We start from the raw sequence: 27,497 nt of genomic DNA on the forward strand, positions 1-27,497 counted from the left end.
CCAGAGGTTGCGATGTCAGCCCTCCTTTGTGATCCGAGTCTAAACATTACAGAATTCGTTGGTACAATCTTGCACTGCACTGCAACAAACCTCACAGACAATCCTTTGGGGATTCAAATTTGCAGACTATACCCCAGCATAAAGGGACCTGGCCATATCTGAGGACCTCTTGTAAGACCCCTTCTGTCACCACTCCTTTTTCCTGATGTTACTGGGCAACAAACAGAGGGGGGTCCTCTCAACCCTTGTTGCACAAAGCTGCCATCCAATCTAGCCTGGGAGCAACACCAGGATGCTGTCCCCTCCATGTTGCCCTGCGGTTGACATGGCCAGCTGCAGAGTGCACCTCGGCCACAGGCTACCAGCACAGGCTCTTGTCCAAAGTACACTGTGGAGCTCGGCTAACCGCGCCAGGCTGGCCATCCCTCACAGCAGGTTCACTCACACCAGCATTCTTTGCTGCCATCAGCAGGGCCTGACTGGGGAACCAAAAGCAGTCCTGACAAGAATGCTCTAACCAGCCCGCTCCATTCGTCTCATTCAGCAATCTCTCTCTTCCCATCCATCCTTTCTCGGTCTCTCTCTGTCTCCTCTCCCTCTTCTCGATCTCTGACCGCTTTCTCTCTACCCTCCCACGCCCTCTCTCTCTCACTCTTGAACCCTACCTGTGCCTACTGCAGATAACCTCAGGGACAGGCACGGTGCTAGAAGGGGTGCCAGCAGTGCCAGGCCCTCTCAAGGAGGCCAATCCAGAAGAGCAAGGGCATCCATTTGTGTTTTTTTTATTGTTTCATGTGTGCCTGCTGTCTGTGTTTTCTCCCACATGGACTCATTGGTATGAAAACTAGCAACGACTTGGGATAGGAAGGCCCAGATTTGCTAATACTTTATGCTGCATTTGCATCACAAAAGTGACACAAGCCCAATGTAGAGTGCTGTGGCGGAATTTACTGTTGATGATTTGCATTTGAAAGTTGCCTAAAGTAAAGCAAAGTAGTGATGTGTGCTACTTTAGATTACGTTGCTTCAAGTGGGTATACACTGAGTGGTACATGGGCATTTCCAAGAGACCCCACATGGATTTTGACGCAAATCCTTATCTACTATCATTTGTAGACAGGATTTGCATTAAAAGAAATTGCCTCCTGGAGGTGGGAGTAACAGTGGGTCAAGTTTCCACATGTTTCTCACTTTGCTTGTGCGCTGCACTAAAAGCACATATAGAAAGTTGGACATATAGTAAATCATAGGTTTATGTACTGAAGCAGTGTCATTCCAGTACAAAATATATGGTTTACAGAAAGCATAGCAGCCTGAAGTGTGCTATCACTGAGGGAGAAAAAAGCAGAGCTGTATCTTAGTAGATATGGTGCTGTTTTTTTGCTCTCCTTTTTATGCGCAGCCACTTTGGTTCCTGTGTGGTGTTGCACCAAAATTTAATAAATCCGCCCCTTTGTGTCTGTGTGACAGGAGAGTCACAATATGGGTGAAGCCAGGTTTGCCATCACCTGGTCTGTGCTTCAAGGGTCCCAGTGAGCAGGGGGCTCTTTTCTAAGGAAAAAGCACAATTTTCTGCTGTGAGGCAGTGTTCAGCAGATTTTGTTAGGTAAAGTACTTGCAGCCTACAGTTAGGGAAAATCCTCAGACCCAGATGTAGTGCCTTGTTGGTTACTGGTCTAGTGTTTGCTGTGCCAGCCGCTCCCTAAGGGCTGGCTTACACCCCACCCCATACCCATCCAACACAGGTGTCACAGGACATGTGACCCTGTCAATAAAAGTGGCTGGGTGCACTTGCCCTGGGCCAGTTCCACTAATTACAATCTAGTGTATGTGTCCTTGACTCCTATTGCATTGGGTCCTAGGTCCCCACCGCATTACACTGGCAAGGAGCTGGCCGATCCCCAGGTGTGTGCTGGCATCTCCTTTTCTGGTGTTCATGGGGGGGAAGTGTGGCCCAAGTCTAGGACATCACCTGCACCTGCTGCCAGCGGCCAAGAGCTGTGAAACATGGGTAAGTGCCGCAGCTAGCGCCATGCTTGAGGCACCTCATCGCTGTTGACCCACCTGCAAGAGGTGCCCCCATTCTGCAGTGCCCGAGCAGGCAGAAAGAAGACTATACAGCGAAGCTCTGACAGTGAGAGGAGCAGGTGCAAGTAAATAAAAGGGCAGTGTTTTCCATGATGGTGTTCCGCCTCCATGTCCCTGCACAGGGCCGGCTCTAGGCATGTGCAAACTGTGCACCTGCACAGGGCCACCAAACCTCAGGGGCCACCACGCCAATATATATCCTTAATATATGAATCCTCTGAGGATGGATACATATTTGCGTGGTGGCCCCTGGCAGGGATTTGGCGGCCTCCGGCTCTGTTCCACTACTAAACAGCCTGACCCCCTCCCCTCTTTACTGGCCTGCGCGCTCCGCCCCGCCTGGACCACCTCTTCCGGGCCCCCACCTACGCTCCTTGCCCAGGGCCACCATGAGCCTAGAGCCGGCCCTGCCCTGCAGCAGCGTGGTTGTTGTGAACCAGTGCACGTACTGGTTTGCGCGTGCAGAGGAAAGAGCGCCAAGAGGAAAGGGGAAACAGGTGGCATGCCTGTTGCCGCAGAAGTGACCTAGGAGCAGTGCCTATTACCCTGCGGGGCATGAGGTGAGCCCGCGGGGGTAGAGGGAGGCGAAAATGTTTCTACGTTCATTTGAGAAAACAATCACTTTTAAAAAATACTTCTCAATGCACTGATATAATCTGATGCACTAAGGTGAAACGCTTCTGCATGTGAATGAATATTCTTTTTGCAGGTCCTCATGTGAAGGTCAGGAGGGCCGCAAGCGGCCGTGGGCTGGCTGTACTTTGAGTATCACTGCTCTAGATCGAACATTACTAAAGATTTGTTACTGTCGCCTTGTTAACATGGCCATTTTGGTCAGATATTGTCAAAGTTGAAACAGGAGATCTCAAAACATCTTTATTGCGTTTTGCTCGCTTCCCCGATGTATGTTTATGACCCAGCCAGGCTTCCTCACTGCCCTCCTAGGCCCGGAATCCTGGAACTGTGTCTGCTCCAAGAGCTGGAGGAAGTGACGGAGGCACCAGGACCGGAAGCAGACCTGGCGTTCAAAACCAGCCATGGGCTCCAGCCCACCGGGGAAATAGACAGTGGAATAAAATCCCCGTGAAGACCTAGCCGGCAGTGCACTTTACACAAGTCGTGGTCCGTGCAGGTTACAGCGGTGGGGCCGGGTTCTGATTCCGACAGACGATGCAGGGGGGAAATTATTTATTTATTTTATTTGCCCTCTGCATTGTCCCTCGAAATCCCCACCCCCCCAACCCGGCCCCACTGCTGGTACCTGCACGGACCGCGGCTGCTTTACACTATGCATAATTGTGGTAACTCATCCACACAGTTAACCTCTCTGCTAGCAGCCCACAGCACCATTACCACGCTCCACCCACACGTGAGTTAATTACTGCAGCATTGAATGTTGTTTTATCAATCACGGTTTTTCACCTGTACCAGCGCCTCACTGCCAGCAATGAACAGCATCAGCACAGGTGTATTACCCAGGATATATTATTTGCCAGAAATTCATACTGCACCAATCAAAGTGCACCATATACGGCTGTGTCCCAACTGCCAGCAGTCCACAGTCCACAGCAGTAGACTCACTGCTAAGAATGAACAAAGTCATCAATCACAATCGCACTACACACAGTTATATTATTTTCTGCCAGTAGTGTACACTTCACCATTCACAGTCTGCCACTAACTAATTTGGTGCCATTGCTGCAGCACTGCCATCTTCATACAAGACATGTCATGCACAGCTTTTTGAATCAGTGCCACCAATAACTGCCGCTCAAATCAAAGTTGTGACTACCGCACATGCGCCCTTACTGTCAGCAGTGCACCGTACCATTTCTCACAAGTGTAACACACACACACTTGTATTATGTAATGCTAGTGATTCCCCCTGCAGCACATTCTACTACTAACAGCAGTGTCCACACTAACGGAAATGCATACTGCCACAAATCACTGCCGTACCACCCATACATACATAATGTACTGGAAACAGTGTACACCACCCTGTGGAACAAAGCCATACCACCCACACCCATTTATTATTTTAATGAAGTGAATGATGTAAGCATATTGCCCACCGTATCCACCAGGTTGTGGCCTCAATTACAGACGTAACACCCACTTCTGCATTATCTGCCCCCAGAAGTAAATTCTGTACCACTATTCACAGTTGCGCTATTCAAACGCGTGCTCTCACTGGCAGCATTTCTTAGCACTCTACACTACATCCATACCACACTCCGGGGTCGTATTGTGACAGAAATTAGGCATGGGCACCAAACTAAGGGCATTATAACGATCTCGACAAATGGGTTACTCCATCACAATGGTGAAGGATATCCCATCCACCAAAATCGAAATCCCATCATATGCTATGGGAATTAGATTTCAAGGGACGGGACATCCGTCACCATTGTGACTGAGTAACCCGATCATCAAGATCGTAGTCAGGCCCTAAAAGTACACCCCACTTGTGAATCAAAAAACTAAAAAAGTGTCCCACATTCTGAAAATTGGGTTAGTTTTGAGCTTTATAGGTGTTTGGCAAGGTATGGGAGACTGCATGCATTTGTGCTTGCTACAGGCAATGTTTGTGGTAATATCAGGTAAACCAACAGTAAAACCAGCCTACCAGTCCATAAAACAGGCCCATGAATGGCCAAAAACTAGCCCACACACTGACCTTTGAGACCAGCCCTTCTGCAACTGCCATCTAACCCAACAGGTCAGTCTCACCCTGCCACACACACACACTCACACATATGCACACTGCCAAGAGTGGTTAACACTGTGCACACGCAGTGCCCGTCTCTGATGTGAAATCAATTTTGCATCTTGCCTCCCCAAGGCATGAAAACATTTGAAGAGTTTGCTCAGTCAAAATTATTATTATTATTATTATTATTATTATTATTAATGAATTTTATATAGCGCCCGGTTACCCTTGGGCATCCCCGCGCTGATCCAAAGGAAGACACTGCCACTGAAACACAAGAACTAGACAGTAAATAAATGGGTTTTTAAAAGCTTACGGAAGCGAAGAAGACTCGTTTCCGAGCGTAAGTACAAAGGCAAAGAATTCCATAGCATGGCCACATTCACAGAGAATCTTCTACCCCCAGTTCTTGCCTTCTTCACCCTCGCAACCTGCAGCAGACATTGATGGTCTGAGCGAAGGGAACGAGAGGCCTTATACGGCTGAACCATGTCCCCCAAAATGGGTGGACCTTTCCCCTGCAGGATTTTGTGGGCCACACAGAGTGACTTAAATTTCACCCTGACTCTGACAGGGAGCCAGTGTAGGGCCTTCAATGCAGGGCGAGCCGATTGACGCTTAGGAAGGCCCATCAAGAGCCTGGCGGCCGCGTTCTGCACCTGTTGCAGTTTGTTCAAGGTAGATTCTGGAGCACCCAAGAACAACGCGTTGCTGAAGTCCAACCGCGAGATGATAAGCCCCTGAATGAGCAACCTCCTGGAAACCTCTGGAAGAAGGGGTAGGATCTTCCGGGCAGATCGAAGCAGGCCAAAGCACACGCCAGCAGTCTTCTTGGCATGTGTTTTAAAAGAAAGGTCCTGCTCGAGCCAAACCCCCAGGCTCTTGATCTCCTGCTTGGGGATAGGTGCTGGACCCAGACAAATGGGCCAGCTGCTGGGAGAAAGAGATGACAAAGAGTTCCCCAGCAGCATCAGTTCCGTTTTGGAGCCGTTCAGCTTGAGGGCTGAGCTGCACATCCACTTGAAGATCTTATCCAGGCACGTGTGCAGCCGGTCGGGATAGAAAGCAGACTGGGAAAGGCCTACCACCAACTGGGTATCATCAGCATAGCTGATTATCTTGATACCCAAAGGCAGTACAACACTCTCCAGGGGGGCCATATAAACGTTGAAAAGGGTAGGGCTCAACGATGAGCCCTGTGGCACACCACACTGGAGAGGTAACGAAGATGATTTCTCGTGGCCTTCCCACACCTCAAACGACCGGCCTTCCAAGAAGGAAGCAAACCACTTAAGGGCCAGCCCAGAGACCCCCACCCCTGACAGCCGTTGGAGAAGCACTTGATGGTCTACAGTATCAAATGCAGCACTAAGGTCCAGGAGGATCACTGCCACCGATCCCCCTGAATCCAAAATGCTTCTCGCGTTCTCCACGACTGCCAGAAGGGCGGTATCGGTCCCCTGACCAGGACGAAAGCCTGTCTGGGAGTCGCCCAACAGGGAATTGGCCTCCAAGAAGCCCGATAGGCGGCTATTCACCAGTTTCTCCGCCACCTTGCTGATGCCGGGGAGCAGGGATATAGGCCTAAAGTTGGAGAGATCTGCTGGGTCCAGATTAGGCTTCTTTAAAAGAGCCTTGACTACCGCTCCTTTCCAACCAGGGGGTACCACACCCTGGGAAAGAGACAGGTTGATGAGATCTGTCACTGGGCCGCCGATGGTGTGGGCTACCTGCTTCAGGTATTTCATAGGAGCAGGATCTTTTGGAGAACCACTTTTCATAGTTGACATAATTGTCAAAACTTCCTCCACCGTGACAGGGCCAAAAGAGACCAACTCTGCAGTTCGCACACTAGGCTGAGGGCTCGTAGTGCAACCAGAGGAAACATCCTCGGATGACTGAGGGAGAGATGCCAAGATGTTATCAATTTTAGTTTTAAAAAAGGTGGCCAGTTCTGAACACTTCTCCCGAGGGTCCTCATGATTGACCGGGGGTTCGGGGATTTTCAGGAGTTCTTTAATAACTCTGAACGATTCTTTCGAGGAGTTGGCCGCCATGCCTATTCTCTCCTCAAAGAATCCAGATTTTGCTACCCGAATAGCAGACTTGTAGGTACTTAGAGCCGCCCGATAATCTTTGCGGCTCGTTTCGCTCCAGTCTTTCCTCCAGGTCCGCTCAAACCTCTTGCAGCCTTTCCTCAATGCCCTTAGCTCAGAAGTATACCAAGGCGCCGATCCTACTCTCTTCCCTCTAGTAAGTTGTTTCTTTTTGGGGAGGAGAGCGTCCAGCGAGCTAGTGAGCCAGGAATTTAGCTTCTCATCTGCGACCAGCGGATTGGACCCTAACGGGGGCCGAGATGCCTCCAGGTGAGCCGCCCAACTATCCACTGGGAGTCTAGACCACGCTCTTTCTACGGTGTGTACTCTGGGGGCCGGCGCAGCTAAGATGTCAAACTGCCACCGTGCAGACACCATGAAATGGTCTGTCCAGGACAGGGCCAGCGCAGGACCCGACTTCAAGTTGTCCGAGTTGGAGAATATAGGGTCTAGCAGGTGGCCCTTCACATGAGTAGCACCCGAGTTAGCCAGATTGATCCCATAGGCTTTGAGATCGCCTAGCAGATCAGTTCCCAGGATGTTAGAGGGATCCTCAAGGTGGATATTAAAATCGCCAAGCGCAACAAAGTTGCTTGTGGAGGAAGCGAGAAGTGCGATAGTTTCCAAAAGGGAGTTAGAAAAATTACCCATCGTGCCGGGTGGACGGTAAATCAACAGTCCCTTCAGAGATGAAGTAGGGGATATGCGGACAGAAAACTGACAGCTCTCACAGTCGCTCACCCCCCCATCCTGAGCCTTGCAAACAAGCGAGTCCCTATAAAGGATGGCAATTCCTCCTCCCCTCCCCACAGGTCTATCAAGATGAAAGATTAGAAAGCCAGGAGGGAGTGCTCTTACCATGTCGGGGCCCGAGCTGGCAGAAATCCAGGTTTCGGTGAGGAATAACATATCCAGATCGTAGTCCATAATAAGGGAGTTAATTTCAGTCGCATGACTAGGTAGGGACCGACAATTCAGCAGTGCCATTGAAAGCCCTGGTTTCACCGGCATCGAGTCCCTGGCCGCAATACAAGCCCTACAGGGGATGAACGGGGGCGCACCCTCATGAGAGAATGTACAAGTAGTGGAATGCAACCTCCGCCAAGCCAAGAGTTCCTCCCTATATGATGTCTCCAATCATTTGAAGGTCTTCCTTTCTCATCTTGTGATTTCAGACTATCAACCCCCTTGTAGCTATGGCACAGAGCAGACAGGCCTAACATAGGGCAATGTGTAAGGTATTTATGCAGTTCTAATAGAGGCATAATGCTCACCAATAAAAATCCCAACCTGAATTTGAAAAATAGAGTACAATTTAGTAAGCAGAATGACTCAAAAAAGATAAAAATCTAATAAGGGGAACTGGAGATATAATTTTTAAAAAGCTTTAGATAGGGATAGTGCAATGAAGCATAAAGTGTCAAAGATAGTCAATGGTTGTAGTAGACTGGAACATAGATGCAACTTTACGCTGAGTGCGATGGAGCTTGTGTTGGATACACCAACCATGCTCGTCCTGGTCATAAAATGTGCCTTCTGACTTTAGTCCTTTAAGTCTGAATCCACCACAGGAGTACACATTTAAAGTCACCTAGGAACTCAGGGATTGTAACTGTAATTGTATTTATATTGCGCTTACTACTCCTGATGCTCCGTCAAATCGCTTTTCTGTGAGTAGCACGCTACTCTAGAACCCAAAAAGGATTAATAGTGGATTAATATAGGGAAATATGAGTTAATTTGAGTGATGGACAAGGAAGTCTGTTAGTTCGATAGAATAGGATACTGGAGGGATAGAAGAGTTTAAAAAGTGTTATTTGGGAGATCATAGTAGTAAGAATAGGTTTGGGATGAGAACAATGAGGAGGGAAGAGTCTCCATTAAGGATTAGAGGAATCAAAGTAGTAAAATGAGGTTTGGGATGAGTCAAAGGAGGGATACACTAGGGAAGAATTTAGAAAGAGTTGTTTGGGAGGCCATAGTAGTAAAATCAGGTTTGGGGGGAGCCAAGGAGGGATAGAGGAGGGAAGAGTCTCAAAAGGGTCATTTTGGTGATCGTAGTAGCAGAATGAGGTTTGGGATGAGTCAGAGAGTGGAGGTAGAGGATATATTGAGAGATATAATGTGAGACAGAGTAGTGCACTGGAAGGTGGTTGTTTTTCTTCTACAGTAGGAGTAAAGTAACAGATATATATATAGTTACATAACTACTTAGAAAGGGTATACATGTATGTGGAAGATAACATATCGAGATTTAAAGTTGTATTGTATAAACTCAGACTTTTAAGTGTTGCTGTACTTGAAGCTAATTTATTTGTGTATTTTTATAACTATTGTTAGGTTTCGCCTGGCATCCACTGCGCAGCAGTGTTCGCACAGGCGAAATCTTTTGAGTTTCAGTATAGGGGTAACCCGCCTCTCTGTTCCATTGGCTAGCTCCATAAATGGAGGCTAGCCATTGGAACAGAGATGCGTCAGTCATTGTCCGAGCAGATTCGTGTGCGTTCCGGTGATTTTTTTGCCCTCCGCCCTTTCGTGAACGTCATTGCGACGGTGGGTGGTGTTTTAAAAAAAACATTTTTTAAGGTTTGTTTTGGTCATTTCACCGAAGATGGCGGCCGGGCAGTAGCTTACTTGAGAAGCTCCGCAGTGCCGTCTCGAACCAGCGTGTGCCAGTTCCCGCCTCCATCCCGCTGTCCGTGTGCCCGTTCCCGCCCCCCCTCCCGCTGTTTGTGTGCCCGTTCCCGCCCCCCCTCCCGCTGTCCGTGTGCCCGTTCCCGCCCCCCCTCCCGCTGTCCGTGTGCCTGTTCCCGCCCCCCCCTCCCGCTGTCCGTGTGCCCGTTCCAGACCCCCTCCCGTATTCGATACATCGCTTTTCCTCCCCAACCCCCTTTCAGCACCGCACGGTTCCTGGTAAAAATCGACAAGGTCAGTCAGAAACAGCACGCTTCCTGGCAAAAGCGCATAATACATGGGCGAGGAATCGTGAACAGTGATTCACGGCACCTCGGCTTGCTGAGCTCGGGCTTGCAGAACAGAAACGTACGCCAAACCACAATAGAGCCTTTTCTGTTTAATTCCTGTGCTAAGGGACTTGTGTCGGCTCACAAAGCTGGAAAACATTCTGCAGGCTGAAAACCAATATACCTATAGGCAGAAATAAATGAGTCCGCGCACGGCATCACGCGATAGACTGCCATAATTCTGTTACGGAAGCCTGCAGGGAAGGGAAGGGGCGGGCCCAGGCTCCTTGAAGCCTCACCTCCCTGCGCAAGTACAAGCACCCGAGCGTCAGGAATAACACGCTGTGCCCGCCCGCCTCGCAGTTCTGCCGGATGAACACACCGGGCTCACTGAAGGGCTGAGACAAAGAGGCTGCAGAGAGCCGGCATATAAGTAGCCCATTCACGGCGTTGGCTTCGCCTCTTCCCGGGCAGAAAGCGGTGCTCGTCTGAGTGGGCTTATGAGCTGCTGTAGCGCCTCCGATACCCCGAAATCCTCAAACGCCCACTCCCTTACCAGCATGGACAGACTTATAGCGCCTTGGTCCATTTTTGTCGTGGTTTCCGGGACCCTCACACTTTTCACAGCTAGCCATATACTTCCAGTGCTGAAGTTCACGTGTCTGCCGAATACCCGACCCTCTAAGAAGCTCTCGCGATCTAAAATGGGTACTTTGATATGTAGTGAATTATTCTGTAGCGCTAACTGCAGTCAGAATGGTAATCATTGCTTGGCGCTACATCTCAGAACTTTTCAACTAACATGTTCTTTTCCCATTTACTGTTTAAGGTCCTAAACCAAACCTGGCAGGAGCTAGCCCTATTTTAAGCCCACGTTGTTCCTATTTTTAACGTTTAAACTGTAGAAAGGCGTATGTTGTACTCTTTTAATATATGTATTTATGTGGGGACGTAAGGCTAGATTCACAGCAGTGGCCCTGGAGACCAGCACAAACGAGGCAGACCTGTGTTTAAATATATTCGCGATGACACTGGAGTCCTTCGGGGAAGGTCTGAACCGGAGACAGCATTTTCAGCCGACCCCGGAGAAGCGAGGATGAGGTGGACAGCTGCCCGAGCCCCCAGCCATGTGCTCGGCTCCCCGCTTCGTTTCCACTGAAAAGGGGGCTGCTTCAACCCCCCTCCCGGCCCTGCTCTCATGTCTCTTCCTCATCCCACTAGAGTGTTTGTGGGGGATGGAGAGCCGTGCGCCTTAATCCGAACCCCTGCGCTATACTGTGGCTGTCTGTGTGTGTGTGTGTGTGTGTGTGGGGGGCGCTGTGGCTCAGGCTGTGGCTCTGTGTGTGGCTCTGTGTGTGTGGCTCTGTGTGTGTGTGGCTCTGTGGCTCTGTGTGTGTGTGGCTTTGTGTGTGTGCCTCTGTGTGTGTGTGTGCCTCTGTGTGTGTGTGTGGCTCTGTGTGTGTGTGTGGCTCTGTGTGTGTGGCTCTCTGTGGGTGTGTGTGGCTCTGTGTGTGTGTGTGTGTGGCTCTCTGTGTGTGTGTGTGTGACTCTGTGTGTGTGTGTGTGGCTCTGTGTGTGTGTGGCTCTGTGTGTGTGTGTGGCTCTGTGTGTGTGTGTGTGGCTCTGTGTGTGTGTGTGGCTCTGTGTGTGTGTGGCTCTGTGTGTGTGTGGCTCTGCGTGTGTGGCTCTGTGTGTGTGTGTGGCTCTGTGTGTGTGTGGCTCTGTGTGTGTGGCTCTGTGTGTGTGTGTGGCTCTGTGTGTGTGTGTGGCTCTGTGTCTGTGGCTCTGTGTGTGTGTGGCTCTTTGTGTGTGTGGCTCTGTGTTTGTGTGTGTGTGGCTCTTTGTGTGTGTGTGTGGCTCTGTGTGTGTGTGTATGTGGCTCTGTGTGTGTGTGGCTCTATGTGTGTGTGTGTGGCTCTATGTGTGTGTGTGTCTCTGTATGTGTGTGTGTGTGTGGCTCTGTATGTGAGTGTGTGTGGCTCAGTATGTGTGTGTGTGTGGCTCTAGGTGTGTGTGTGTGTGTGTGGCTCTAGGTGTGTGTGTGGCTCTGTATGTGTGTGTGTGTGTGGCTCTAGGTGTGTGTGGCTCTAGGTGTGTGTGTGGCTCTAGGTGTGTTGGTGTTTGTGCAAATACAATAGGTCTCGTATTTGCGAGAGATTAAGCTTTTGGGATTGTAAATGACAATGCCATTTATTTATCTCTTTTCAAAACCAACACATAAATAAAACGTTTGTCATTTACAATGCCAATAGCTCTAACTTTTTCGAAGGCAAAACCGTTGCATTGTAAATGCTTGTTTTAAAATGGTATCTTTACCTCAATAGTGAAGCACTTGTATATAAAGGAGTTTAAACATGTTTATTTGAATAAAAGAGAGAGCCACAATCACCTAATTAAATAACTTAAATGAAAACTATGTGAGGACCAATAAACATGTTAAGCATAGAATGTTCTCTCTCTCTCTCTCTCTCTCTCTCTCTCTCTCTCTCTCTATATATATATATATATATATATATATATATATATATATATATATATATATTTTTTTTTTCATTCAATGGCTCTGCAGCGAAGAAAGCACACGGCAGCAGAGAAGTCGGTAAAAACTTGATTTATTGCACGAGGATGTCCCAGCTTCCGTCCTTTAATCTTGTTAGCCCAACGCGTTTCAGTGCTTCCCTGCACTTTCCTCTGGGGCGGGATGGCAGCGAGTGGGAAGGAAGCCGTGGAGAAAGGGGCCGCTGTGTGGGGATCGGCTCAGACATAATACGGCGCAGCAGAGTGCAACATTGAAGTGGATGTTCAAGCTAACCGGGGCATATTGGAATGCCTGCACAACACAGTGGAGTGTTACAATACCACTGTAACTTGTAATAATTGAATGACAGTGTGAAACCCACTATGGGCATTAAATCAAGGCAACACTAACTACGATTCCCAGTAGACACCAATAAGTCACGTGCTACTTCAGCGCCTCCTACTGGATCTACTAAAGCCAATAGGAACTGGTAATTGTACAAGCCTTTCACAATTGAAACTCGCTGCCATCCCGCCCCAGAGGAAAGTGCAGGGAAGCACTGAAACGCGTTGGGCTAACAAGATTAAAGGACGGAAGCTGGGACATCCTTGTGCAATAAATCAAGTTTTTACCGACTTCTCTGCTGCCGTGTGCTTTCTTCGCTGCAGAGCCATTGAATGAAAACAATTAACGCGACAGCTTCGTCGTGGAAGAGATGATCCACCTGAACACGCAGGAAGGAGCCGTGGAGAAAGGGGCCGCTGTGTGGGGATCGACTCAGACATAATACGGCGCAGCAGAGTGCAACATTGAAGTGGATGTTCAAGCTAACCGGGGCATATTGGAATGCCTGCACAACACAGTGGAGTGTTACAATACCACTGTAACTTGTAATAATTGAATGACAGTGTGAAACCCACTATGGGCATTAAATCAAGGCAACACTAACTACGATTCCCAGTAGACACCAATAAGTCACGTGCTACTTCAGCGCCTCCTACTGGATCTACTAAAGCCAATAGGAACTGGTAATTGTACAAGCCTTTCACAATTGAAACTCGCTGCCATAGCTCCCCAGAGGAAAGTGCAGGGAAGCACTGAAACGCGTTGGGCTAACAAGATTAAAGGACGGAAGCTGGGACATCCTCGTGCAATAAATCAAGTTTTTACCGACTTCTCTGCTGCCGTGTGCTTTCTTCGCTGCAGAGCCATTGAATGAAAACAATTAACGCGACAGCTTCGTCGTGGAAGAGATGCACCACCTGAACACGCAGGAAGGAGCCGTGGAGAAAGGGGCCGCTGTGTGGGGATCGACTCAGACATAATACGGCGCAGCAGAAAGGGGCCGCTGTGTGGGGATCGACTCAGACATAATACGGCGCAGCAGAGTGCAACATTGAAGTGGATGTTCAAGCTAACCGGGGCACATTGGAATGCCTGCACAACACAGTGGAGTGTTACAATACCACTGTAACTTGTAATAATTGAATGACAGTGTGAAACCCACTATGGGCATTAAATCAAGGCAACACTAACTACGATCCCAGTAGACACCAATAAGTCACGTGCTACTTCAGCGCCTCCTACTGGATCTACTAAAGCCAATAGGAACTGGTAATTGTACAAGCCTTTCACAATTGAAACTCGCTGCCATCCCGCCCCAGAGGAAAGTGCAGGGAAGCACTGAAACGCGTTGGGCTAACAAGATTAAAGGATGGAAGCTGGGACATCCTCGTGCAATAAATCAAGTTTTTACCGACTTCTCTGCTGCCGTGTGCTTTCTTCGCTGCAGAGCCATTGAAGAAAAAAAAAAAAAATATATATATATATATATATATATATATATCATCATTGGTTTAGCAAAAATAGACAACGGGCGGCATCGAACTTGGATTATTATTCCTTTAAGTCCTACATTGCCTAGAATGCATCATAATACTCAGGTAAGTTCGATTTTCATATTGTGATGTAATCATTTTTCATTTGCAATTCTGGCAGTCCCAAAGTTTCTCTCCATAGTGGTTGTTGCTCTTTTGTAGTGCCGGGACAGAAGGGAATTATAAAAAGTCTTAAAAGCAGTATTCTCCCTACTCCGCCCGAGGAGAGGAATGCTCCTCTAACGTCCCTTACTCGCCTCAAAATTCGATTGTAGTATCAGGTAAATCCATTTTAATCATTCTCCTGAAGCGAGCGAGTCATGCCCCCTCGTTTAATCCATCAAACAGTCTCTGCGAAAAGGGGGTCCCCCCGACCCTGACAGGGTGGCCTCAGCAACACAGGCACAGAGTCACTCCTGCAGTAACAGGGTCAGGGTCGGGGGCCCCCCTTTTCGCAGAGACTGTTTGGTGGATTAAAAAAAAAAAAAAATATATATATATATATATATATATATATATATATATATATATATATAAAAAAGCCTGGCAAAAATACGTACCAAGCTAGATAGGATTAGCATTCTGTTAATTGTGCTCTATTACCATGCTTTCCTCTTGTGCTAAACCCAGCTATTATTCTGTCATGGATAGTAGTGAAAGCCAAATAGTTTACTGGATCTACTAAAGCCAATAGGAACTGGTAATTGTACAAGCCTTTCACAATTGAAACTCGCTGCCATCCCGCCCCAGAGGAAAGTGCAGGGAAGCACTGAACGCGTTGGGCTAACAAGATTAAAGGACGGAAGCTGGGACATCCTCGTGCAATAAATCAAGTTTTTACCGACTTCTCTGCTGCAGTGTGCTTTCTTCGCTGCAGAGCCATTGAATGAAAACAATTAACGCAACAGCTTTGTCGTGGAAGAGATGCACCACCTGAACACGCAGGAAGGAGCCGTGGAGAAAGGGGCCGCTGTGTGGGGATCGACTCAGACATAATACGGCGCAGCAGAGTGCAACATTGAAGTGGATGTTCAAGCTAACCGGGGCATATTGGAATGCCTGCACAACACAGTGGAGTGTTACAATACCACTGTAACTTGTAATAATTGAATGACAGTGTGAAACCCACTATGGGCATTAAATCAAGGCAACACTAACTACGATTCCCAGTAGACACCAATAAGTCACGTGCTACTTCAGCGCCTCCTACTGGATCTACTAAAGCCAATAGGACCTGGTAATTGTACAAGCCTTTCACAATTGAAACTCGCTGCCATAGCTCCCCAGAGGAAAGTGCAGGGAAGCACTGAAACGCGTTGGGCTAACAAGATTAAAGGACGGAAGCTGGGACATCCTCGTGCAATAAATCAAGTTTTTACCGACTTCTCTGCTGCCGTGTGCTTTCTTCGCTGCAGAGCCATTGAATGAAAACAATTAACGCAACAGCTTCGTCGTGGAAGAGATGCACCACCTGAACACGCAGGAAGGAGCCGTGGAGAAAGGGGCCGCTGTGTGGGGATCGACTCAGACATAATACGGCGCAGCAGAAAGGGGCCGCTGTGTGGGGATCGACTCAGACATAATACGGCGCAGCAGAGTGCAACATTGAAGTGGATGTTCAAGCTAACCGGGGCATATTGGAATGCCTGCACAACACAGTGGAGTGTTACAATACCACTGTAACTTGTAATAATTGAATGACAGTGTGAAACCCACTATGGGCATTAAATCAAGGCAACACTAACTACGATTCCCAGTAGACACCAATAAGTCACGTGCTACTTCAGCGCCTCCTACTGGATCTACTAAAGCCAATAGGAACTGGTAATTGTACAAGCCTTTCACAATTGAAACTCGCTGCCATCCCGCCCCAGAGGAAAGTGCAGGGAAGCACTGAAACGCGTTGGGCTAACAAGATTAAAGGACGGAAGCTGGGACATCCTCGTGCAATAAATCAAGTTTTTACCGACTTCTCTGCTGCCGTGTGCTTTCTTCGCTGCAGAGCCATTGAAGAAAAAAAAAATATATATATATATATCATCATTGGTTTAGCAAAAATAGACAACGGGCGGCATCGAACTTGGATTATTATTCCTTTAAGTCCTACATTGCCTAGAATGCATCATAATACTCAGGTAAGTTCGATTTTCATATTGTGATGTAATCATTTTTCATTTGCAATTCTGGCAGTCCCAAAGTTTCTCTCCATAGTGGTTGTTGCTCTTTTGTAGTGCCGGGACAGAAGGGAATTATAAAAAGTCTTAAAAGCAGTATTCTCCCTACTCCGCCCGAGGAGAGGAATGCTCCTCTAACGTCCCTTACTCGCCTCAAAATTCGATTGTAGTATCAGGTAAATCCATTTTAATCATTCTCCTGAAGCGAGCGAGTCATGCCCCCTCGTTTAATCCATCAAACAGTCTCTGCGAAAAGGGGGTCCCCCCGACCCTGACAGGGTGGCCTCAGCAACACAGGCACAGAGTCACTCCTGCAGTAACAGGGTCAGGGTCGGGGGCCCCCCTTTTCGCAGAGACTGTTTGGTGGATTAAAAAAAAAAAAAAAAAAAATATATATATATATATATATATATATATAAATATAAAAAAGCCTGGCAAAAATACGTACCAAGCTAGATAGGATTAGCATTCTGTTAATTGTGCTCTATTACCATGCTTTCCTCTTGTGCTAAACCCAGCTATTATTCTGTCATGGATAGTAGTGAAAGCCAAATAGTTTACTGGTGGTATTTTATGTTCTGCCCTTTTCTCTGTCCCTACACATCATGCCAGGCACTTTTTTTTACCTATTCACATTATCTGTGTCCCAACAAACTTGGAACATGTTATCACAATGATATACAGAGTTTCCCTCCATCATTTCACAAGCCCTGAAGAAAAAGTTGGACTCTGTAGTCTCCCCTGGAGGGTTACTTTGGTTCAATATATTAATGATTTCTTAGTTGCTTCTGTCTTCTAAGATCAAAGTGAATACTGATTCTTTATATCTGTTCACTGAATTAGCTAAAAAAAGGACAGACAGCAGAGCCGTATATGAAGGCAGGCCCTTAGCAGATGGGGCATGAATAAATAGCTACCTTTCTGCAATCCCCAACCCATCACGCAAGAGGGCCAAATGGCCCTTGACAAAGACCTTACACTACAAGAAGTAGCACATGCAATCTCCAGGCAAAAACCCCGGGACCAAATGGATTGCCATCTGAATTTTTCAGGCGCAACGCCAGTCTACTAGCCCCGCGCCTTCTGGACATGTACAATGCAACATTGATTGAATGGACACTTCCGCTAGACCTGCGTCAAGCCACCATAGTGGTGATCCACAAACCCGGGAACCCCCCGAGCGAACTGCGGGTCGTTTTGCCCGATATTACTACTTAATGTTGAAACCAAAATATTGGCCTCAATCCTGGCATCCCGCCGACTCATGGCGATCACATCGTTGATTCACTGCGACAAATCGGGCTTCATGCCCACACACCACACTCTTTAACCTCCGGTTAAACTGTCTTGAAACTGTTAGAAGTAGGTCGGCCCCTCACACCCTTCTTTCTCTAGGCCCCTAGAAAGCCTTTTACACCGTTCACTGGCCTTTCATGCATCGGGTCTTGTTGAAGTTTGGCTTTAGACCTGCCTTTCTGGCTTGGCTAGACCTGCTATACATCGACCTCAGGTCCAGGGTGTACGTCAATGGTGAGATGTCGGCACACTTTCTAGTGAAGAGGGGCACTAGACAGGGGTGCCCGCTGTCCCCGCTACTATTTGCATTGGTACTGGAGGCACTAGCGTATCTAATCCGGGCGCACCCAAACCTGAGTGGTTTTAGTGATGACACCAGATCCTTAAGAGATGAACGAATCTCGCTATATGCGGACAATATACTATTATACATCAGTAATCCAGCCGCAACACTCCTGTTGACACTCGATCTAATTAGAGAATTCAAAGATCCCTCGGGGTACCATATTAATTGGGACAAATCCAGCCTCTACGTAGTGGGGGCCCCTTGATATGGATAGCATACCAGAATAACTTCAGGTTGCCAAAGTGGGCTTTAGATACCTGGGGCTCTATATGTCCATGGATGACACACTATGCATTACTTATACCATTAAACAAGTGCTAGTAGACTTGTGAGAAGGCGTGCTGGGATGGAGATGGCTCCCTCTGACACTTCTCAGGAGAGCAGCCATGTACAAGAAGATAATACTCCCTAAACTCCTATATGTGTTGCAAAACACATACTGTCGGATGCCGGATTTTCACAGCCATCAACACTGAGCTGCACATACCCCTTTGGGATGGACAACACCCACTTATAGCACTACCCACACTTCAACGCAATCAATACAATGGAGGGATAGCCCTACTTGACATCCAATCTTACTACCAGGCGGCACATATGATAGTCATTAATGAGTGGACACATGCCCGGGGATCACCTTACATACACCTTGGAAAGGCTGCAATTCCTACAGTATCCATACATACATTATTTGTACTGGGGTAGGGGCACCAACAGATTATTACCTGCCACGAAGAGGGTCATTGAGGCATGGAACAGGGCTGAACACCACCTGAAATGGGACAACAAACTGACACAGGCTCCAGGGTTTTAAAAGGTGGGACACAGTAGGAATCTTCCAGCTGGGTGACATACATAAGGATGGGGCCCTACTCTCTTTCGAAGCACCCCAGGCCAAGTTCCAGATACACAGATCCCAAAGATATAAATGTATGCAACTACAACACACTTAGAAAGCGAAGGCGATAGACCTTACTGATCTCCCTGAATTCACCCCACTCGAAGGTAGACTACTACAGGAGTAAAGCCTACACAAAGCAGTTTCGTGGACCTATAAAACGTTAATTAATAACATTCCAGATAGGTTGGGGACCCATAGGGCCAGATGGGAAAACACAACAGAACCCTTAACAGACATTGACTGGGAGGAGACTCTAATGCACCAGAGAGAGGTCGCAATTAAGCTGCGACTGTGCTTGGTGCAATACAAGATCTTGCCTAGAGTGTATTCTGGCAGGGCACGCCTCCACACCATGGGGAGGGCAGAGTCGCCTAATTGCCTGAGATGTAAAACCCAGCATGGTACGTATGCGCTATGGGAACGTCCTCTACTGGGACTAGATATTAGGGGAGCTGAGTGCAATACTGGAGACCCAACTCCACAGGGAGGCCAAATACGTGCTCCTGGTAATTTCCACAGCAATTGATTTACCCTGCATAAAACTTTTATTATGCAACCTTGGTCTGGAAGTGGCCAAGAGGGATGTCACTAGACACTGGGGAGCCCCCGATCTCCCCACACTCACAGAATGGAGGGCTGGTATGTACTTATATATGGTCGCAGAAAGGGTGACATATAAAGCCCAAGGCTGCCCCAAGAAGTTCACTAAGATTTGGACCCCATGACTGAGACATTGTGGCCTAGAAATAGGGTGTGATATCAGTGATAACAGTGGCACACTGGATTGAGTCAGTGGCATGAGCTGGAGGGGTATTAGTTCAGGAGCACATGGGGTAGGAAAGGGTGGGTGAAAGACGCCTGGATCCCATCTTCGTCCTGGGAACAACCACTTGACAAATGTGCTGTTAAATAATGCCGCTCACGAAAGTTTTGATCCACACCAAGACTAATAAAAACAGTGTTAAAAAAATACAGAAAAAAAGACAGACAGCTTCCAAGGACAAGTTGTAGTTTTGTGTTCTCTTTGATCAATATCTAGGTCACAACCTCTACTTGGGTAACAACGTCTATGGGCTGATATTATTGAAGTTGCCTGTAAACTATTCTGATGTATTACCGTCTCTCAGATATGCGCTCATTTGGGGGTGGCTGGATACTGCAGACAGAGGATTCTAGCACCTGCTAGTATTGTTAAACTGTTACAAGATTTCATTAAGAAAGACAATTCTGCACTGTTATCTTGAAACAGCGAGGCAGTACATGCCTTTGAATCTTTAAAGTGAACATGTCCTATGCAACAGCCCCAGGTTTGACAGATTACACCAAACTATTTACGCTGTATTGCCATGAGTGGGAGGGATTTGGTTTGGGATTGCTAGTCACACGAATGATCAAAAGAAACTGATTCAGGCCCGGTTCTAGAGGGTGGGCCAGGCCCACCCAAACATGAGCCTGGCCCACCCAAACACGAATCTTGGCCTTTGCAGCGACATCAAGAAGGCAACAGAAATTTTGCACTATAATTTAAAACGTTCCTCTGAACGTAATTTATCATCTCCTTCTAGGAGTTGCGTGATTGGTCCTTGGCGCTCTCTCAGGCACCCCCAATCACGCATCTCCTTTGGAAAGGTGAGTTGTGTCCCCGCCCACTTGTGGTAGAATAGGGACATGGCGAAGGGGACAAATCCCTTCTTTGGCACCAGGTGACCTTTGCGTACTGCATGGATATTTTCTTCTTTTCAGCGCTGGAGAAAAGGAGTTTGTTTATCCTGATTCACCTTTCCTGACCTCCTTCAGCTGCTTATCAGATCGAGACAGATTTCCAACCCAGCGGGTAAGAGAATGTGTGGCTATTTCGTTTTTTTTAAAAAAAAAACTGCAAAGGTCCAACAAGATACATACTTCATGTATGCTCCGAGAATGTGTGGCTATTTTCATTTTTTTTTTTAAATCTGTGAGGGCCCAGCAAGACACATACTTTGTGTATGCCGTGTATATTTCAATTAAATTACTTGTATCATTTTCATGACTGGCTCTGCCACAAATGCAAGACAACAGTACAAATGTCCAGATAACTCTGGTGATTAATGGTCCTGCTGGATAGAAATCTTTTGTCTGTTTGTAGTTTTGGGATGCAGATAAACTGTAGTTTATGTGGATAGCTCAGTGGGTTACTGCCTTTGTCACAGAGATCCTTTTGTTATTTGCAGTTCAGAAGTTACAGATCTAACATAGGACAGTGGCATATGAACTGTATTCTAAGAGCTGCATACAAACCTGAATGATATAATTAGAAAGTTTTTTGTGCATTGCGATATAGTTAGAATGTCCCCACTCTTTCATTATTCTAATGTTGCTATAAAGAGTTCGTTTTGGCAGATGTACATTTTTTATCAGTAAAGACAAACCCTAACCACTGGGGTATGCTTTAAATCCTGAGTTTGTGCTTCTCCAGACCTATCCCTCTTAACAGGGTCGGATTGGGATCACAATTCGGCCCGGGCACTGACGAAAAAAGTGGCCCACATTCAAGAAGTGTGGCCCATATTTAAGGGGCGTGGCCCACATTCAAGGGGCGTGCCCTTTCATGAAACACTATTTGCACAGACAAGGAATGAAAGTGGGAGGATACTGTTCTTGCAAAGGACACAGGGCAAAGGGGCCAATGGCCTACATGCTGAGCAACTAAAAAAAATAGCAAGGCCCCTTTCTGTCACAAAATTATTCCAGCCCTCCAGCACAGGAGCACCTGAAAAGCAGCAAAGCCCCTGCTATTACTAACCTACTTAGCCCTCCCCAGACCTTCAGCTCAGGAGCACATGAACAGGTAAGACCCCTGCAATTAGTAAATTAATCAGCCCTCGCAAAAATGTCCTGGCAGGGGAGCACAAAACACAGCTTTCTGGGTCATCCAAGGTAGCCAGGTAGCCAGGGGGGAGGCTGAGGTGAATCTGGTGCATGGGAAGGGCCTTCCCAGTGTGTTCTGGCAGTTTGAGTGTTTACCATTTACTGTTGTATTACCCTTGTCCCTGTGTATGGTACCCTTTTGTAACTTGCACACGTCACTTTTCTCTGGTATCACACTGTATGCTACCTCTCACTTTTGTTTGCTTTAGATACTTGCTCAAGTGCCACCATTGCCTACGTAACGTTTGTTCTTGTGCTGGAGTGTCTGCCATTTATTGCAGTATTATACCTCTACTTGTACTTTGTACGCTTTTGTAACCTGCACACATATCACTTTTTCCTCCTGTAATGTACCGATTGCTACCTCATGTATTTTGGTTGCTCACTATTGTCACTTTTGATTCATGTAACTTAACGTTTGCTTTTGTAATTTGTCCACTTGTAATTTTTCTCCTCATGTATTATTGCTGTTCCTTGTGTGAAGCGCTCTGACACCTTCGGGTAAAGTCCGCGCTATATAAAATCGCATAAATAAATAAAATAAAAAAATTCCAAACATCACCTGGCCCCCACAGCAAGACCCATTCTTCCTCGTCCACTATGCCCTGAATGTGAAGGGCTGTGGGCGAGGTGCTAAGACTAACACCGTTTCTGGGCTGCATGGACCCCAGGGGGGCCGAGGTGAAAATGGCTCAAAGGCCTGAGAAACACCTCGCCTCCAGGAAGGCCGATTCTTGCCAACAATCACCCCTCCCCAGCCCAGCCTCAGCTTGATTGCTTGGCAGGGCAGGGGTGAAGGAGAGGCCACAGCTGACAATCGCTGTCCGGTCGCACAGCAGGCTGCTTTAATTTTCTCTGTCTGTCTCCGTGCACTCTGTGGGCCGTTTTTTTTTCTCCCCTTTCCTAGTCCACTCTCTGTGGACTGGGACAGGGGAGAAAAAAACGGCCCACAGAGGGCACTGAGACACCGGCCCTTCGGCCCATTCCCGAATGCCCGCCTTGCCAATCCGCCCCTGCCTCTTAACACATACTGCCCACAAGTATGGCTGACATGTGAATCCTACACCTGGTAATCCTCATTGGCTTATGTGACATTCCCTAGAGGCTGATTTACATATTTGTATGATTCATTGTCTCTGCATAATGTGTGAATTATATAAAGTACTGTGAAACCCTACACTATGAGTAGCGATATACCACAAATGAAAAGCATATGAGAGTGGCTACGGAGAGATGATAGGCACTGTTGGAGGGTGGCAATAAGGGCATCCGAGGAGGAAGTGAATATGGGGAGAGTCTATGTAGAGATGAGGGCACTGTTGGAGGGTAGCAGTGAGCTAAACAGAGGAGGAGGTCATGGAGGGCTACGCAGAGATGAGGAGCCCTTTTGGAGGGTGGTAGTGAGGGAGTCTGAGGAGGGAATCATGAGGGGGAGAGGCTACAGAGAGATGAGGGGCACTGTTGGAGGGTGGTAATGAGGACATCCGGGAAGGAGGTCAATAGGAGAGAGTCTAGGGATAGATGAGGGGCACTGGTAGAGGGTGGTAGTGTGAGAGTCCGAGGAGGAGGTCATGAGGGAGAAAGGCTGCGGAGAGATGACGGGCACTGTTGGAGGGTGGTAGTAAAGAGAAAGAGGTCAATGGGGGGGCACCAATAAAGACTTCCACACCAGCGCTAAAGCCAACCCTGTCATGGCCTTTCTGTTTTTGTTTATTAAATTAGCAGTCGGGTCATTAGGGCCACTGTGGAACATATTTTAAAGTGTGTGCTAATTATATTTACTGGTATATTTATTGTTTTAAGTTTGAGGGTGTTTTTACTCATTTTTTGTACCAGGAATAATGAACAAGCATTTACAATGCAATGGTTTCGCATTCTGAAAAGTTAGAGCTATTGGCATTGTAAATAACAAACTTTTTATTTATGTGTTGGTTTTGAAAACAGATAAATAAATGGCATTGTCATTTACAATGCCAATAGCTTCATGCAGCAGCGCTGCCAAGGGACTCTGCCTGTGCCGCGTAGTTGTTTACCTCTGTAGTGAGACTACTACGCACATTCAAAGCTTTGCTCGACAAATAACATGCACAAAAGGTTTGGGCAACGTTTTGGGCACCCTTATCCTCATCACTAAACTAATGTCTGCATAGTTACACCCAGGCACTAACCCGGGGAGCTATCCAGTGTAAGACATAAGATGGGCTATGCAGAGTGAGTGCCACCAAGGGCGTGGGCAGGACAGCTGCACCTCCGGTACGAGACTGTGGGCTAGCCGGGAGTGTTAATGCGCATGCTGCGGCGATCTGTAAGCAACATATAGGTCATGGGCTTCAATCCCTTTAAAGTAGTCAATGCTATGCACCTTTTGTAGAGATATGTGTATATGTTGATAGTATATCCTACTCCCAGTAGGATATCTCAGTTGGTTTAATCATCTGCTGAGAAGATCAGTTCTGCAGGAGCACGTTATAGTCCCAGTCAAAAAGCACAGGTGGCTAATGCACTTGCAAGCATGACGTGGGTGTAACCTGTATATGTATGAATTAGGGAAAGTTTAATGTGTGCCTTTTCACAAACCCGCTGAGCGGCTCATCTCCAGTCCGGCAAATGGTCAGTGAGTCGGTCGGTCAGGTGACATTCCTTATTCTGCCACAATCCGACCAGCCAATAATATGCCAGAAGTTTAGCCACAGGCCAAGCAGCTCATGTGCTTCCGCTGTTGATAAACAAAACATCGCAGTTATGCAATAGCAAGGCCTGTTGAGTTTAGTGCTAAGAAACCGCAAGATTGCCGCATCGTGCGCTACGTTTTAATGGCACTCGTAAAACCCCTTAAACTTCCTTTAGTTTCCATTATGCCCAAACTCAATGTAAGCATTTTGGTGAAAGTGATTACTCCGGAGGTGTCCAAAGTAGGTCTAAAAGGACCATACCCAGGACATATGTTCAGAAGATCCACATAGCATATTTTACGTACAATGATATAAAAGAGAATTCAGTTATGTGGCAGTAAATGGCATGGGGCCTGCCCGCTAAAACCTACATTGGACACCCTTGGTCCACTCTCTAGCTGTTTGCCTAGCTCACCTCTCGACCTTCACGCAACAAGCAGGCTGCTGAAGACCAACCTCGAAGCGGAGGCTCTGGTATATAATCACCTTTAAAGACACTTCATAAGGGAACTCTTTAATTAACTCTGAACATGTTGGTGCGGTTGAAGGCTCCGCTAATGGAGATGCTGACATGTTGGGCGGGGCGTACTTACGATGTCGGGCCATTAAGTAAAAGCTAATTGGACCCCCACTAAATCTCTTCGAATCCATCAGCGTGCCAGAAGAGCTCACACGTGCGCGGTGTGAACTGCTGAAGGAATACTACTCACGGACAGCGGGAGGGGGGACGGGCACACTTAAAATATACAGCCTACTAAACACAGTCACTCATTCAAAGAAGTCCCTCTCCGCGGACTTCTACAAGGGGCAAGCAGATGACTAGACGAAGCATGTTTGAGCGACATCACTGGTCCTGTCCAGGGCGTAGATTTACCGAAGCAGTGCCTGCTGGGAGATGTAGTTTTGGTTCCCTTTGCATCAATTTTACAACAAATGCTCTCAAGAGCTATGAATGAAAGGCCGGAACTGCACTGAAGGTGCCCAGGTGACACTGAACATTTGGCCATTCCAAACACCCAGCCCCACTGGCTGCGCGTGCAGAGGGGCATGTGTAGTGCGTGGGCTTGTGTATCGGGGGTGACTTACCTCCGACTTGAATGTCACGGTTCCTGCCATGAGAGTGGTGTCCTCAGAGGCTTCCTTTTTCTGTTTCTAAGTGTATCACCTAAGAGGAAGAGTGTGACGCGTGCCAACGTGCATGTGTGGTGGCTCTCAAGGGTATCAAAGTTCATTACTTGAGTATTTTCTTCGATACAGCGGACATATGCTAAATTGTTGCACATAGAAAAAGAAACCTTCTGCGTCGAGCCTGTCTCTCCGTCTCTCTCGCCTTTGCCACCCCGGGTGATCCTGGTCAAATGAATATATCTAGAGTGCGCAGTTTCTCATATTGGCCTAAATCAGAGCAGACGGATGCAGAAAAATACAGTGGACCTAGCTGTGGCTCTTGGCAACACTTGACTCCAGCTCAGATGTTTGCTTTTGCAATGACGTCCTTCAGGCAGTTCTTTACATCACATGCTCGGTATCATCGCTGTTGTACGAACCTACATTTACAAAGATGGAACCCTTCGCCATTTATTAAAGCTATAGATACGTTTAAAGTGTCTCAGTGGCTTTATAATAGTGCTACACGCCTCCCTTCCGACTAGCTCTGCTGCTCGCCAGCTGCCATGAGAACGGCGCTCTCCGGATCAGGCTGTGAGCGCCTCACGTGCGCTCCTGCCCTCTGCGAGGATCAGCAGCCCCGGCTCTCAGCCTCTGGCACAGAGTGCCGGACGGCAAGTAACTGTCCTGCCACATAAGGACATGAAGCACAGCACTTACTGTGATGGCCTGCACCGCTCCCGCAGCAGGTCCGCCTCCTCCATCTCGGGGCTCGGCAGCAGCGCGCGCCGGGATGCTTCACAGCGACTGAGGCTGGGGGTCCCTCAGCCGGCGATGAAGTTCAGTCCCGTGGGCTCCCCGGACAGAGTGAGGAGCAGCAGAGAGGGTGTGAGGAGCGCGTGCGGTATCTGAGCGGCTCTGTCCAGGCAGGCACAGGAGCAGGCAGTGCTGAGGACTGGAGGCTGCCAGCTCGAAGCCCTTAAATGTATGTCACTGTGAAACAAGCGGCACTTCAAACGATCGGGAAAGCGATCATATTGTAAAACAAGAAGCACGGGCACACGGACAGGGGGGGCGGGAACGGACAGCGGGAGGGGGGGCGGGAAAGCAAGGAAAAACAAGCACTCACCTGGACTTCCGGCGGCGGTCGGCCGCGGAATGGCCAAAACAAACCTGGACAACAAAAAAAAATAAACCCCGCCCACGGCCGCGATGACGATCAGAAAAGGGTGGAGAAGGAAGAAATCGCGGGAACGCCCACGAATCTGGTCCGGCCATGACGGACAGATCTCTGTTCCAATGGCTAGCCTACATTTATGGAGCTAGCCAATGGAACAGAGGGCGGATTCCCAAGCCACATAGTTATTCTCATTAGGATAATGCAATTATTCTCATTAGGTTTTCGCCTGCGCGAAAAGCTGCGCAGTGCGCAGCTTTCACTTAGGCGAAACCTAAAAAGGATCCGGATGGTGGCTGATATGGGGCTGGGGCCCAAGGTCAGCTGTGAGATAAGGTGCACAAGAGATGGATGGTAGAAAATTGATAACCAGGGCTGGAAGGGGGTGTGCTGCAGAGTCCGGGGCTAGGTGGCGTTAGTAATGAAGAGAGATTCTCTCTGAAGGCTGGCAAAGAGGGAGGCTGAGTAGTGTTACTTGCCTGATACTCCCACCTCAGAAACCTCCTTTTCACATCAAAGGGACCTTACATGGGATGCATTTTAAAAAAGAAAATTGAAATGTCTGTTTCATTTTTGTTAAGAGCAGGCAGCAGTCCATGGGACCACAGCTTGCTCTTAAAAAATATTTTCACATCCTTTCACAAAGAGGAAGGGATCCCCTG

This window comes from Lissotriton vulgaris, chromosome 1_1 (genome assembly GCF_964263255.1).
Source record: "Lissotriton vulgaris chromosome 1_1, aLisVul1.2, whole genome shotgun sequence".
NCBI lineage: Eukaryota > Metazoa > Chordata > Amphibia > Caudata > Salamandridae > Lissotriton > Lissotriton vulgaris.